Genomic DNA, 16743 nt, shown 5'->3' with positions numbered 1-16743 from the left:
TTCTTCTGTTTGCTGTGCCTCCCTTCGGTAAAACTACTCCTGAACATAGATAAACGCGTCGAAAACCTCGAACAGCACATCAATGCTTTGAACGAAACTTTTACCTGCAAAATACATGCAGTGGAAGTAAGCACGAACAAATTGTCGACCAGCTCAACACAAACTCACCTTTTTCAGGTGAGTTTGGCATTGAAAAAATTCAACACCATTATTTTGAACTTTCCGATGGAAAAGACGCTTGTCCTCAATTTCGCATACGTATTTATCATTTGCACAAAGGGAACAAGGACGCCAGCTTCGAAAACTCATAGAAAAACATCAAAATGGTGACAACAGTTAAATCATCGACTACAGACAAGTTAAATTGGTGCAAAAACCAAGTGATGCCACTTGCAGCCACCATGGGGACCAGTATGTAGGCACTGCATAGGAAATGTGCAAGACCCTTGCGGTCGAACATATGACTCACAAAACTTCACCAACATCCGGGGCCTAAACTCCAACCTTAATAGTGTCCACTACCACCTTCGGTCTACCAAACCTCCACCTACTCTTTCTGGCAGAAACTCAAATCTCACCTCCCCAGCACTATTTATCTCAACCTTCCAAACTACTCACTCTTTAACAACTTTTGTCCAAAAGGTGGTCTGTACATACATCCTCTCTCTCTGACATACCTTGCCATAGAGCACCCAACCTGGAATCACCCAACTTCGACCTTCTTTAATTGAAAATATCCCTTCTCCACTCAGTCAAATTCATTTGCTGTTTCTATCGCTCAACCAACCACTCTGAGCTCTCTAATTTCCTCTCCTTAAAAATTGATTTTCTCCAATCCCACTTTTCCAACGGCGAAATCATCCTCCTAGGAGAATTTAATGGCCACAACAGCAGCTGGCTTTCCTCTTCCAGTTGTACAGATCTTGCAGGCAAAGATTCTGAAACATTTGCCGTCACTAACGACCTTACACAACGTGTTTAGATACAGATAAGAATACCAGATAACCGTAACCACTCCCCAAGCACCCTAGATCTCTTCCTGACCAATGACTCCTCCAAATACACAGTGAAAGTAGTGAGCTTCCTGGGTTCTGGCCACAATCTAGTGCTCATCTCCTCCTCCATGCAACAATACTTAAACACACATTCCCGTACAAGAGTAGTTTGGCATTATAACAATGCCAAGTGGGACAGCCTCTGCAACTTCTATGCTTCATTCCCATGAAGCATAGAACAACCCATGGTTGGACTATTGCTTCTGGCCTTCTAATCCAAACATATGCACGGAACGTATCACCAAAGTAATCTGCACTGGCATGGAAACATACATTCCATACAGTACTGTGAACTGCCATTCCCTAACTATTTACTGATTCTCCAAAAGATGTGCCAAGGCTGTACAGTTGAAACACCAGAATACCATAACTGACTGAAAGCAAGAACCTCATCCTCTTTAGGGCTTATATCGAAGCCGGAATAGATGCAAAAGAACAATCAATGCTTCCAAAACAGAGTTCGAAAGAGCTAAAAGCAGGAAACTAGCAGCCTATCCAAACAGCAGCCAAGTCTTTTGCTCTCTCTCGCCAAAGCAATTGTCCGTAACTTCTTCCCAACACTATTCCACCCCTATCATACCCAGATGGCTCTATTGCATCATCACCCACTGAAAAAGCCAATCTTCTGGCCTCATACTTTGCTTCAAATACATGCATAACTGACGATGGTAAATGTCCCCCAACCATTCCAGACACCCAACATGCAATGCCCCCTATATCCTTTTGCCAGGATGAGATCAGAAAAATACTGTCCAAATTAGACAAAAAAGTCTCCTGGCCCTGATGGCATTCCCCCAATTGTCCTGAAAGGTTGCGCAACAGAACTGACTCCTGTCCTATGTCACCCATATATACACTCTCTTACTCCACCGGAATCAACCCCACAAACTGGAAATTGGTCTATATTCAGCCCATTCCCAAGAAGAGTGACAAGTCACTGCCGTCCAACTACCACCCTATCTCGCCTTCCTCAGTCCTGTTTAAAGCAATGGAAAAGATCATCATTTCCAGGGAAATGATTTTCTTGGAAATCCCCTCCACTCAGTACTAAGCTCGTTGGAACACGTGCAGTTCCTGCTCAACATCCCTTTACAGTGCACCTTGAAACCCACAGAACAAGTTTCTTTTCTTCCTCCTCCATCTCTGCAACTACTACACTGTAAAACAGTCCCCCTCCCCTCCCTGCTGCTGTGTTTCCCAACGAATACAATTTTCAGTCATTTAAAACAAATGTAAAGGTTGATCAATAAACCTTTTGTGTATGGCACAACATAAAAAAAAATAATAATAAAATTAAATTAAATTAATAATACACACAAGATCTCTCTTCTCGGACTGATTCAGCATCATTTTTCGCTCAAGACGTTTCTTTTCATCTTTCTAATCAATTAATCTGAGCAAGTCCTTAATTAACCAATCGTAGAATACTGTTCCCACGTTTGGGGTTGTGCCGAAGATCTCTCTAAAAAATTCTTGAGACCGCTCAGAAGAGAGTGGTTCAGTTGATCCCTTTCTTGCAAACTCTCTTCAGCCTCTATCTCTCCGGTGGTTAGTTTCCTCATTATGTCTCTTCTACAGATATTACTATGGTCGCTGTTCACAGGATTACATCCATTAGCCCTCTCTCCCCCCCCCCACTTTTTTTTTTTTTTTTTGCAAAACATGCAGCCTACAAGCTGCATTTATTTACTGGTTTATCAGCCTTTCGGGTATTGGAGAAATATAAAATGGTTCCGAGAATTTCAATTTTATTTATTTTTTTTTTTTGAAGTACCACATTGGAGTTTGCATTTCAGTATATCCACAGTATATGACATGGATTACATTAATGTTATCATGATTGGTGAAGTAAATATTGATCTGGTAAGCGACAGCCGTTATTCTCTGGATTTCGTGGATTTATTTGCAATGTATGGCTTTGAGCAGCATTTAAATGACTCGACGAGGGATTTCGATGGCTGTGCTTCGTGCTTGGATCACGTGTTTGTAAGAACACAAAGTCCGACTAAAATCAAGCCGGCACTGTTAAAACAGCCAATCACAGATCACTTTCCGATAGCCGTAAGAATTCATCTACAGACACAAAAAATGTCAGCATCCAGTATCCAAGAATAAACTACTGCGTGATAAAACATAAATTAAGTTCATATCCCGGGAACAAATACAGTCTGAAACCGATGCTTACTGCAAATTCATTAACATGTTAGATACTGAGACACAACACGCCACTCATATAATATATATATATGATATATATACAGTACATTATATATATAATGTATATAAATAATGTATATAAATGTATATAAATAAATAATGTATATTTTTTATCATTTGATATCATCTCATAGATAAGATGTATAAAAAACACAAAAAATACCCTCACACAATGAATATTAAGAGAATAGCTTCAGATATTATAGGAACCGAGTAAGCCAAAAAATCGAAAGAAGAGAAAACGAGTATTACTGTAATAAATGCTTGAAATGTGAAGGTGGCGCCAAAAAAGGATGCAAATCGTAAACAAACTCGTGCTGGGCAAAAATATCCGAGAACCAACACTTCCAAGAGTTAGTAATGAGGACAGCGATCATGCAGATTTAATCAGTGAAAGCAGACAGATTTAATAATTACTTCGTAACCGCCAATGAAAGACTTGTGAATAATAGTCCATCCATAAATTGCGGACTGAAAAGAAATGAGAGTTCAAAAGTACTATTTTTTTCCTACTTGTGAGGATGAAATCAAAAATATTATAATGAAACTCAAAAACTCTTCTGCTCCGGGCCACGAAAGTGTTAATGTCAGAACTGTGCGGGAGTGCAAGGAATATTGGATAGCTCCTTTCATGACCACCTTCAATATATCGATGACGACTGGGGTGCGTTTCCGACAGAATTTAAGAAAGCTGTGGTAATACCCCAACATATAAAAGAGGCCAATCCCCCTACTCCCGGTTTTCTCCAAAATATTGGAGAAATTAGTAAAAAATAGATTATTAAGTATTTTTTAGAAGAAAAACTACTTTTGCTCTAAAAACCAGAATGGGTTTAGACAGAAAGTAAACACTTGAGCACGCGCTGCTGAACTTCACTACATTGATTTACTCTTCAGAAATATTAGCAGTTTTTCTAGACCTGCCAAAAGCTTCTGACCCAGTATCCCACGATGTTGTATTCAAAATAATCGAAGAGAATTAGAGGCTGTGCACACGGCTAGTTTAAAGTTCTTTAACGTCGAGATCCCAAGCAGTAAAAATCAAAAAAAGTTAGAGCAATTTCGTTCAGGTAAAATGGGGTGTTTCCCACGGTTCTGTGCTTGCGCCAGTGCTGTTTATGATTTACATCAACGACTTCTGCGACAACAGCTATCAAGGAAAGTAAACATCTTTGCAGATGATGCCGCATTGATTTTCGCTGCAAATTCTGTAAGTGAAATGCAAAACATGGTGAACACTGATTTGCAAATAGTGACGAATTGGTTTCACGTTTACAAACTCACTCTCAATGCTGGAAAAACAAAATTCATAATTTTTAAACTCACGAACACACCCATTAATAGAACAAAATTTTCCATCCATGTGTTCCTACATGACGGGAACTGTAAAAGTAACCCAAATTGTAAATGTATGGAGATAGAAAACGTGAATTCTATTTGCAATTAAAATAATAACTTAAGCTGAAAACAACATATTATAGAAGTACGCAACAAAGTAAGATTTACGCTATCAAGAGTCCTCTTCTTCTTAAAGAGATTCTTAACTGAGAAGAACATCATACTTCACCTAGGTAGATACAGACTGTCATACAGTGTGCTATTCTAATCTGGGGAAGAACATATCACGCTACTAATTTCTTTATAAAATTAATTAATACGCATTTTAACCAACAGTGAACATAGAGACATGACGATGAACTCCAAATATATCCTTTTGAATGTCTTACCACCTTAGACGATTAAAAATTTACTGGATGCTACTTTTCCTGATGACCAGCACGGAAGTATTAGAAAAGATACTTCTACAGAAAAGCGAGCTTAAAATATTTTTTCACTAAAGCGTATAAAAGAAATATTACCAAACCCTCTATCTGTTTGGCTCCAAAAATCTTCAACTGCTTACCGCTCTTAATCCAAAAGGAAAACAGAAAGAGGATTAGAGAGTACTTCAATTTTTATAAGAATATTCACAATTTCTTTAGAATACGTATAAAATGAGAAATTATCCAATGCAAAATAGTGTTTTTATTTGGCGTGTACGGTGTGTGTGTGTGTGTGTGTGTGTGTGTGTGTGTGTGTTTGTAATCTTTTATCCTCTATATATTTTTTTTGCCGATATTTTTGCGCGCTGCGCTATTATGCATTGTGTATTTATTTCTGCAATTGCTGTAGATTTTTATAACCCGGATGAGCTTATGCTCTTGGGTGATACGCATTTGTCATTGTTCAACTCCATTTATATATACTATCGTATTGTATTGTATGAAATAAATTTTGTTCAGAAAAAAAAAATTAATGAATAAACAACATCCTCCTGTCATACTGGTATTTTATGATTTCGCTTCTCCATTATCACCACATACTTTGGAGATCCATTCGTGGAAGTCAACACTCACCGAATAAGCTTCTTCAGGAAAGAAATCTACGTGCGAATGAAAGAAGTGGGTTCCTCCCAATGCCACTGAATATTCTTCTTTTGTTTCTCCTTACAGTTATCCTGCAGAAGGCGCACTTTTTATTGCGACGTCTGGAGAAACAGACAAACGAAGCCTTGCTTTTTTGTTCGCAGCCCTCTCCCCTAAAAACCTCAGCTTAACTGCCCTCGCGAAAGCTACCTCTCAGCATCGAGATGAATGCCTCCTTTCTAGGACGGGGAACAGACCCATAGGGGTGTTTCAGCGGGAAAACCCCAGGCTGCATTCGGAGGACGTTGACTCGGGCGTGTTGGATAATCTTTCCGTTCCCGGGGCCTCTTAGGGCTCGACTTTAAATCGTAAAAGCCCCAAGGTTAATACCGAGGAGGACATTTCTTGTAGACGTTCAAGCAGAGGGGCCGTCCGTCCGCGAAAGACGAACTTTTCATTATTCGTTGCATGTGGAACGCCCAGTGACATCGATTAGTTGGTCCACCCGGTTCAATAGCCCTCTTGCCTTGCAGAGGAAGGCAGTTTACAGGGGGTTGAGAAGAATCAAACGGGACCGTCCCGTCGCCTCTATTTCGAAGTCCGTCTTACTCCGAAAGGGAGACAACTGCGTTGCGCAAGTCAGAAGCAATTAAAAATAAAAAAAGGTTCTTCGCACTTGTTTCATTCACACAGAATCGAAATCTCCCCCTCCCACACACTCCTCTCCCTTCCGTAGGCTTCAGACTCCTCTCAAATTCCGTTTCATTGTAGTAGCGGTCCTGTGACGCAGGGAGGAATGGGGAAAGGGACCGGCAAAAGGCGCGTGAAATCCATTGGTGCATTCATGGGGGGGGGGGGGGGAGAAACTCCCTGCTGCGAGAACTGAAACGTATTTCGAGGAAAGGTGAAATTCGACGGTTCGGTAGGAGACGCATTTGCTTTGATAATGCGTGGTAGGGGTCGAATCTTTCCTAAATCTATGAACTCTTAAAATAAATCAATAAAACTGTTTAAAAAATATACGGCGGATGATTTTTATTCTCTGATGTGATTGATTGATGCTCTAATTGTGGAAGCAACGAAAAAAAAAAAAACGTTTTATGCACACAAACACGATTTGATCCCACACTGGGCCTTTCGCGGTCGCAGTTGAACGGGATAAATGTGAAGCAGGGGGAGGAGGGTCAGCCCAGGCAAATGAGGATCTCTGGATCTCATAAAAGACAGGTGAAAGTGCCGAAAAAAGAGAACGTTGACATTTCGGGCTCTCCGAATGAAATGAACGAAGACGATGTCCACTTGTGCACGACGGCATCACTGGACAACCCCTCCGAGGGAGGGGAAACTTTGCTAAGCAGTAGGATTTGAGACAATCCTAAAAAAAAAAAAAATGATTTAAAGGATTCCCTAACAGGTTAAACTTCGCTTGAAGTAAATCGCGAAATTGGAGAAATGCTCGCAGCTTAAAAACGAAGATCGCGAAATTCCATCGGACGCAGTTTACTTGACCTTTCTTTTTTCGTGAGTAAGCTTATAGAAAGTTTTTTACCTTGGATGTAAAATACGTGAAAGAGCGGTTTTATAAACTTGTTTTTAATCCTTTTTCCAAGTAAACAAACATGCAGGTAAGCCAAGTTTGCGCCTGAAGTATTTTCAGGTCCGAGGCAACTCGTGATAACGTTTGTTGCCTCGGACCTGAAAATATACTTCAGGCGCAAACTCGTGTTTGCTTACTTGGAAAAAGGATTAAAATCAAGTTTATAAAATCGCTTGGTATTTTCAATGGAAGTTTCAGGTTTTCCTCTAATGCTCAAGTTCTTTCTTTTTTTCTCGTAGTTCTTTCTTTCTTTTAGTTACGCAAAACGAGGGTGGTCTGAAAAGTTCTCGGCCTCGACCATAGATGGCAACACTATCGGCAAGATTGTTTTTTTCCTAAGTTGGTAAATCTGCCATAAGCATCCATGTGAAATTGCAAATCATTCTATCAAGTGGTTTGTTTTACAAGAAGCTGTCGGAAGCAAAAGTGTTGTCTGTTGAAATGGAAAAAGTTGAGTATCGTGCGGTTATAAAATTCTTTGTAAAAGAAGGTTTAACGCCAAACGAAATTCATTCAATGTTCATAAACGTTTATGGGCACCCTTCTTCATTTTTGACAATTAAGAAATGGGCTGACGAGTTTAAACGTCGTGAAATATTTACGGCAATAGCAGCGACAGCGAATATTTCATATCATCGAGATCATAAAAAGGCATCTCTCACGAGAGGCGAGCAACAGATTAAATCGAAGTGGCGAATTGATGACAGTAATTGGACTGAGTCTTGCGGGGATCGTCTCCGTCTAAACACCGAGGATACGTCGAGCTCGAGAAACTCGAAAAAAAAAGTTTAGAATCGAAGAAAAAAAAGGAAGTCCGTGAGAAGTGAAGAATGGGTGGACCACTTAATAGCAAGAGACGTCTGTTGATTAACAGACAAACACAATCCACTCTCTCATCCGTCTCTTCCTTTGACTCGAATCTCAGAATTCACTTTAAATTGCGGACTTGACAGGAATTCGTGATAAACTCCGTTCCTCACTCGTCTTTCCCGAAGATGCTCAATCAGCTTTAGATCGTCTCGGCTCCGAGCTGGACCGTTTGATATTGTCCAGCCAAGCTTTGCTCCGTGTCGGGGCAGGGAGGTTAGCCTCGGTAAGATGCCCTTTGGCCACTGAATTTCGTAAATTGCGTGTAGGGTTACCGGAACGTGGAAGTGCGCCACTCCCACCCAAAATAGCATCGATAGAAAACCAATCGATTAGTTTTATACCAGGAAAGACACGCGCGCACGGTCGCCCGCTTTACTGTGCAGCTTAGCTGCCGCATCGCGGTAGCCCGGTGATTAAAAAAAAAAAAAAAAAAAAACAGACTGAACGGGAAGAGGGAGAGAGAGACCGCTCGGCATCACTTCCTCTAAGATTTGTGGTGGTCGAGACTTTTACGCTACGCTGGGGAAGTTAAAGGACTTAGAAATCGACCCATCTAATGGTGAGCCCTAAAATTGATCCCCCCCCCTCCTGCCCCTTCCTTTCCGTTGCAACTAAACTTCACGAGGCGTTTACTGACACCTCTCCCAGAATGCCCTATACATCCCTGACATGGTTTCCTTTTTATTTACAGAAATTTAAAAAAAAAAAAAAATATTTTCATAAATTTAACTAATGTTTTACCATCATTTTGTATTTTAGTTTAAGTCAATAAGAAACAATTTGGTTGGCTAAATCCCAAATTGCCAGCCGATCCTCGTTCGTTCAGTATCCAAGTAGATACCTAACAGGGTGCACCGCGAGAAGGTAAGGATTGGACATTAGGTCAGATGGCCTGGTTGGTTCTCCGCATTCCTTTAAAGGCGATATGGAGGTCTCCTCTCAGTTATACAGCTTTAACCCTTAAGCACCCCCTGAATAAATTAATATGGAATAAGAGAGAAATTAGTCGGAACACTAAATTAGCTGAATACAAGACAGTGTTCAAACCAGTTTTAAGTTATGGATCTGAGAGCTGAGTCAGAAGTAAAACACTTGACCAAAGACTGGAGACTGCAGATACGAGAGTCCTGAGAAAGATTAGAGGCATGAACAGATGGCATCAATGGCAATATCATATCAAAAACGAGGATATTAGGAAAGAACTTGACATTGTCAGCATCCAGGAATTTTCGTTAGCAGAGCTAATCTCAGGTGGTATGGTCACTTAAACAGAATGGGTGAAGAAAGATTAGCAAAACAAGTGTTCTCTGCCAAGTTGGCAGGAAAACAACTCAGAGGAAGACCAAGATGTAGGTGGATTGATACAGTACAAAGAAATATAAGATCTGATAATGTTGGAGTCTTGACAGGTAACAGACTGATTTGGAGGAAAATTGGAGATAGGAAGTTAGTGATGATGTAAGTTTATATGATGTAGTACTATCATATCCTGTACATCCCCTTGAGGGTACATGGCAGGAATTTGATGATGATGATGAAAATTTAACTTACCGTAATTACAATTTAATTAAGTAAAAATTTAATTTTTTAAAATTAATTATTTTTTAATTTTTTAATGTTAAATTTAATTAAATTTAAATTAAGAAATTTTAATTACAAAAAATTTCTAAACTATTCAATTGATTAACGTTTTAATTAAAATTATTTCATGGCACACTTTTAAGGTTACTGAAATTACTGAAAAGGTACTGAAAACGTACAACGTGCGCTGACACGACGCACGTACGCGAAATTCGCCTACTTCTTGCACCTCGCACCGAAACTGGCAGGGTGTTTGTAGCGAAGATAGAACGAACACACGAAGTTTTCTGGTAAATGTTGCAAATATGTGGACTGATCTGCGGTCGTAGGTTAAAAAATTTAAGAAAATTAAAAAAAAAAAATTGTTGCCATGGTTGCATCGTTATTTTTGGTTGATCCTCGCTCTCTCCCCAACGGGGAAAGATTTCTCCCCGCTGGGGAGAAAGCGATGGAGATTTCTCGAGGAAACTCGACAAACCGGGCTTTCGCCTCCTATTGCGTTAAATGATGACGACCCTTGTGCACACGAAAGTGACCTCTGCCATGCACACATCCCGACCTCACGTGTATAAGAGGTCAGATCAGGTGGACAGGTTTTTATGTGCAGCTCGTGAAAATAGCGATTGTTTCCGTAGCATTAGACCGCCTCAAGAAAGACCGTTGCCGGTAAGAGGGAGTCTATGGACGACTCCCCCTTCCTTTTTTTATATCCGATTGCCGAACCTCAGAAGCAATTTAAATTTTTATTTTTTTTCCGCTGACAGTCGCCATCTCTGCTGTCCTCACTGTTAGCCGAGGGGTTGAAACAGGCTTCCCCCGATCTTCAAAAAGTAAGGGAGCTCTGCTTGCTCCCTTTAGGAACAGAAAGTTTTTTTTCCTCATTCACTTTGGTGAGTAAACCGAAACGCTTTCTTGAATGTGTAAACTTCCGAAATTCCGTGACGCTTCTTGAAATGTCGATGAATGTGTTCGAATGACGTCAAGAATATTTGCGCACTGCCGTCTAACCACGTCAATGCAACAGTTTCGCCATCATCATTTTCTCTCGTGCACCTAAAGGGATGCACTGGACGCTCCAAAACTGGGGAGGACAACCGTTTAGGTCCACGCGACATTTTTTCACGTACAAGTTCAGATGCGCCGTGCGGCTCTTGCACCCTTAAAAACTCCCAGTAAAAAATGTTAACACGTCCGCGCGGTTACGCACTCCGCAACCATATGCCTGGGAAAGCAGTGTCCTGCGTTCGATTCTTGTCGCCGACGTGAGGAGGAGCTAAGGATCTTTCTCAGACAGCCAAGTTAACTGGTCTTGGGCGGACTGCGGGGTTTTTCTCCCCACGAGCAGGCAAACCGGTCTTACGAACACAACGGTTCACAGACATTACAAATGGTTGAGCGTGGGGGTAACGACCCCACCCTGTAGTGAGTTATGAAACCCAAAAATGGGAGGCCAAGGCCGTTCATGGGGCTGTAGTGCCAATAGAAGAAGAATAAGAAGAAAAATGTAAACACAGACATATTTAATATAGACATCGTCTACCGATTTAATATATAGACAAGATAAACATTACTTACCTTAATGAGACTTTTGATTTCGCCAAGTTTTTCATGTTTGGAGTTAAATGAGTTACGGAGAGCAGCAGAGAATTCTTCCAATTTGAATCAGTCAATCGTTTTGTTTCCAATCAATTTCATGGCTGCAAATGCTTGTTCGCATCAGTACGTCATTGCGAAACGACATAGAACTCTGGGAAATTTTTCTTAATTCCGGAAAATGCTCGCGGGGTAATGATCGCCAGAAATTAGGACTGAGGGAAGCTCATCAAATGTCATGTTCAATAATGAATTTGTTTTCGAGTCAACAAGTTCAAAAAAAAAAAAAATCCTGAAGATGCCTTGTAACATAAGGCATCTTCAGGATTTTTTGTTCACTAAGTGAAAATGGGTTTATAAATGCAAGAATGCGGTCCTCTTCTTTAGCAAAATCAGAAAATGACTTTCAACTGACTCTTGGAATAACCCGATTTTGTCGATCTATTTTGTAGAATTGGCATTATCTTCAGCACATTCGTTTAAGTGCGGAAAGTGGCTCAAATCCTCATTTTCTAACTTAGTGGTAAACGGTTTTAACTTCGTCTTGAACGCATCGATGTCATTCACTAAGCTAGGAAACAATTTGTTCTTGCCCTTCAGTTTCAAATTTAGGTCATTCAGATGGCTGGTAATAACATCAACTAAAAATGCCAAATAAAACAGTCAATTTTTTTAATTAAATTAAAATTTTTTTTTAATTTTACAAATTAAAATACAAGATATTTATATTATACAATTCAAGTTGCACAATTCAATGTACAGTATTATACAATACAATTCAAGTATTACGATCATTTTCTGTTAGTACTTACACTTATTTTTGTCTATTTATTTTGTTATAGTTAATAAAAAAGTTTCCTCATATATGCAAGTACAGTAAAATACATTTTGGATGGTTTTCGTAGTTTGTAATAAGCTACTGGTTTCAGTGATAAAGTAAGTTAGTTTGTGTATTTATGTGTAACCGTAGCCATACTGGTTACTAGAGAATTAAATTAGCTCGAAACAGTCACTGCAAGTCCAGTGACCGCATCTATGAGGGCTCACCTTACACGCTTTGAATTGATGTGCATGTTAATCTATTAGTCTCCTAATTGAATGAACTAGTTAGTATATTGGTTTCTTAATTGGATATGATATGTGAGTTATAATGATCTCTTATACTATACGTTTAAAGTAATTGCCAACATTGTCTGGTTCCATAAGGTAGTCTGTCAATCTTTGTCTGTATGCATATGCATATACTGAGGTTACAGATTTGATTTCATTTGGGAGTTTGTTGTAGCTGCTTGTCGCTAGGGTTCGAAGGATTTATGAATACTTTCTTTGTGCCTTGGGTTCTACCAGCATGTTCCGACCGCAGCGTAACCCACAGTCTACATTATATACCGAAAATCTTACACCGTTCTTTCTTTCAAGCATAATAGGCAACCGTAGATAGAGTGTCTGTAGTGGCAAAATAGTATGAACGGCAAACAGATCGTTGGTTGAATGTGCGAAGTCAGTAGCGGTTATGGCTCTAATTATTCTGTTTTGTATTCCTATTAATGGAAGCAGATGGTTGTTATAATCTCCACCCCAACAGGCGATGCAGTGAGGAATTTACCCAGGAATAGTACAAGCATCTTAAGAAAGCTGCAGCACCAATTTCTTAACATAATGTATTCTGTTAATTATGAATCTGAATTTATTTGTTAAGAAAGTGGTGTGGGAGTTCCGTTTCAAATTGATGTCGATGTGGAGGCCCAAATACTTGATTGATTTTTTTTTTTTCGATTAAGCTCCAGTCGCAATTGAGGATGTCACTGCATTTCCTTTCGTGCCATTTCGTGGTTGGTCTAGCTTTTCTGTTAACGCGAAGGATCTCGTTTTATCGGGATTTATTTTAAGTCCATTGTTACTTAACCATTTACTTAGTTTTAACATATCACGGTTAATCCGATTTTCTAGATCCTTGAGGGTCGTTTCGGTGTATATTAATGTCGAGTCGTCGGCGAAGGATATCATTTTGCCAAAAAGTTTGTATTTACAAAAATCATTAACATATATTAAGAATAGGATGGGTCCTAGTACCGACCCTTGCAGGACTCCGTATTTTATTATGTTTGTTGCGCTTTTAAATATACCGTAGCTGATATATTGTTTTCTATTATTCAGATAGGATCTGAACTAGTCATTAGTAATTCCTCTAATGCGTATTTGGACATTTTCAGTAGCAATAGGTCATGATGAACACAGTCCAACGCCGCCTTAGATATATTGAGAAAAACTGCTGCTGTGTGGATTCCTTTATTTATTCCACCAGACCGTTTTATGAAACTCTGATAGCGCTTTTTCGGTATTGCATCCGGATCTAAACCCATGTTGATTAGGATATGGTATTTAGATAGCTATTGAAGCGTTTTTTTTTATTTTTATTAGAATTTCAATAACCTTTGAGATTGTGGATAGTATAGATATTGGTCTGTAATTTTTGATTTCATTTCTGTTACCTTCTTTAAATATATGAGGGAACAGTATCAGAGAGTAGGAAGGTTACAAGTGAAGTTCCACTGGTTTCAGTACTTGAATCATCACTATTCAATCTTTTTGTCAATAATATTGTCATGGAACTATACAGGGAGATATTAAGTTGTTGGCATATGATGTGAAGCTTGAGAGGGTTATTAGTAATAGTGCTGATGTTTTGGCTTTCAAGAGGATCTGAACAAGCTGGAAATTGGACAGACGAATGAGGATGTCAATTTAATGCAACTAAATGAGGTTTTGAAATCTAGGATCCACAGATGGGATGCCTCATATTCACTTGGTCAAATTATACTGGAAGAAGTGGAAGAAGCAATGAGTCTTGGGGTGATTGCAGACAGAAATTTGAAGTTCAGTTCATGGAAAATATTGCCGGCCTGTTGGCCGAGTGGTTAGCGTATCCGCTCTCCAGCAAAAGGCTACGGGTTCGAATACCGCCGTGGGCAGGATGTTCGTGATTGTCTGTGAAGATACCAGTGGTGGTGGGCGGTAGATGGCGTTGTAGATGATGAAAGTAGTAGCGGAGATGGAGAGTTGTGGAATAGGTGCCCTCCTTTTGATGAGTCTTTGGACTCCCTGGAGGTGTAATGTAATAATAATAATAGCTGCACAATCGAAGCAGTCTTTAAGTGTTCTATAAATTTACCGTGTTCAAAGGATTTATTAATGATATTTGTGAAGAACTATAATTTGTGTTTAACGATAATGTTTAGTTTTCCCATTCCCCCCCACCCCTTTTTTAATCCGATTACTACACACTTTACTTCATCTTCGTTTACTGCGTGTAGATACATGGAATTCTTAATCCACGGAAGGTGAATCACGTACTTTTCTGCAGGGTCGTAATCCTAACTACCACAGTTTGTAAAGAGGTATTCATTTTTTTAGTACATCGGTGACGTCATTGCCCTCTGGGAATTCGCGAGTTTTCTGCTTTGTGTTTCCTATTATCTTATTACCTAAACTCCATTCTTTACATTTATGATTCATACAAGAAAGAAATTTCGATAGGAGATAATGTTCTTTTGCCTGCTTTATTTTTTCCTTTAGATGTTTAGCGAAATTTTTGTAGTCGTGTTGAAACATTAAATTGTAGGGATTTTTCCTGTGCTTAAGGTAGAGCTTCTCTTTTGTCCTTATCATATTTTTTTAGTTCATCTGCTATCCAGTGTGTGTGAACGTCCTTTTTTTTTTTTTGTAGTAACTGTTTTGTGATATTGCGATTTGCTTTCTTCATATTTAATCATATTGATAAATTCGTCATATAGCTGATTTGCGTCTAATATGTCGGTTTGAGGCAGTTTATGATGTTTTATGTAGTTCTCAAATTTATTACAATTGGTGCCAATTTCGGATTTTTTATGACTACCTGCACAGCCCATGTCAACGCTATTAGGTAAGGATAGATTCAACAGTATCGAATGGTGATCTGTTATTTTGCTAAAGTAGATTTCAGAGGATACCTCACAGGCCATTCTGTTTCTTATGAATATGTGATCAATGCAACTTGCTGAGTTTTTCGCTTCTCTCGTATTGCCATCGATGCAAGCAAGAAACCCATGATTAGATAGTATATTGTTATATTCCTCAGATTTACTATTATTCTTATTAAGGTTCAGATTTTTATCCCCCCACTAGTATGACATTGTCGTGTTTTAAGGTTTTTCAGGACATTATTTAGCTCTGATAGAAATATATCAACTGTGCCATCGTGTGCACGGTCTGTAGCAAATATAAATATATTCATTGTCGTGTCGTAAATCATTACAGTTTCAGCGCTTTGCATTTTCGATTCCAGTCTATGAAATTTATAAATATGTTTCCTGGCGTATAGAATTAATCCACCTGAACGATTATAGTCATAAAACAATCATAAAACGTATCGTAATTTTCGAGAGAATAACGATCAACCTCAAGTTGTTTGATCCATATTTCACTTAGGACTAGTACATCTATATGTGATTCAATCTCTGTGAAAAGTAACATTAAATGTTCAAAATTTCACGTTATCGACCTAATATTGACGTGATATATGTTGAAATTTTTGAATGAGTTTGTAGTAGTATGAAAAATTTTTTACAGAGGTTAGATTCTACAGTTTACAGTTGCATCTGAATCTAAGCTATTCATGTGGAATCTTAAATCCATTCAGGTCTTTATTGTTCCGGTTATTCATAGGCAACATTTACATTTACTCCCTTCTTTGACTGAGTTCGTCGAGGTCGTCCGGTGTTTTTCTCCGTATCAATTTTGTGTTATCGTTCTTTCTCATGAATAGTTTGCCATCTCTTACCCATACATACTTAACTGCACCACTTGCTTTCTTTTGTTTTGCTTCAAAGAAGTTGCTTATTGAGTTTGGTCAGGTCTTCGTTTATATAAGCGGGCATTGGTTTTAACTGTTCATCAAATTGTTGAATCGTAATCTTGAGTTTACTTGCCTCCGTCATCCATTTATTTTTAATATTCTTGCTTTCTAGTTGAATAATAACTGGCTTGATGTCTTTTTTTCTGCTGGAAGGTATTCTGTGGGCGTGCAAGATGTCTTTCCTTTTTACTCCAAGTAGAATCACCAGTTTTTTAGTTATAGTATGCAAGTTTTCATTCCGAGCTTCTGGTAGACCGAACAATTCGATATTATTCAACTTGGAGCCCTGCTGAATTTCATTAACTTCCATTTCAGTTCGTTCATTTGAGCTTTCAGTATTTTATTTTCGCTTGTTAGTTCTGTGTTTTTAGTGCGCAGATCCTTGATTAGTTTTCACTGCATTCGGCTTTGATCTTTAGATCTTGAATGCATGCAAAAGTGTACTCCAGAGATGCCTTCAGTTCCTTTATTTCGGCTTTAAATAGTACTTCCAATTCCCTTCTTATCGCGGAGTTATCGTCTTTAATTTCT

The sequence above is a fragment of the Typopeltis vanoorti genome, chromosome 1 (assembly GCF_054136105.1).
Source record: "Typopeltis vanoorti isolate ZY-2024b chromosome 1, IOZ_Tvanoo_1.0, whole genome shotgun sequence".
Taxonomy (NCBI): domain Eukaryota; kingdom Metazoa; phylum Arthropoda; class Arachnida; order Uropygi; family Thelyphonidae; genus Typopeltis; species Typopeltis vanoorti.
Note: the sequence above shows the minus strand (reverse complement) of the source record.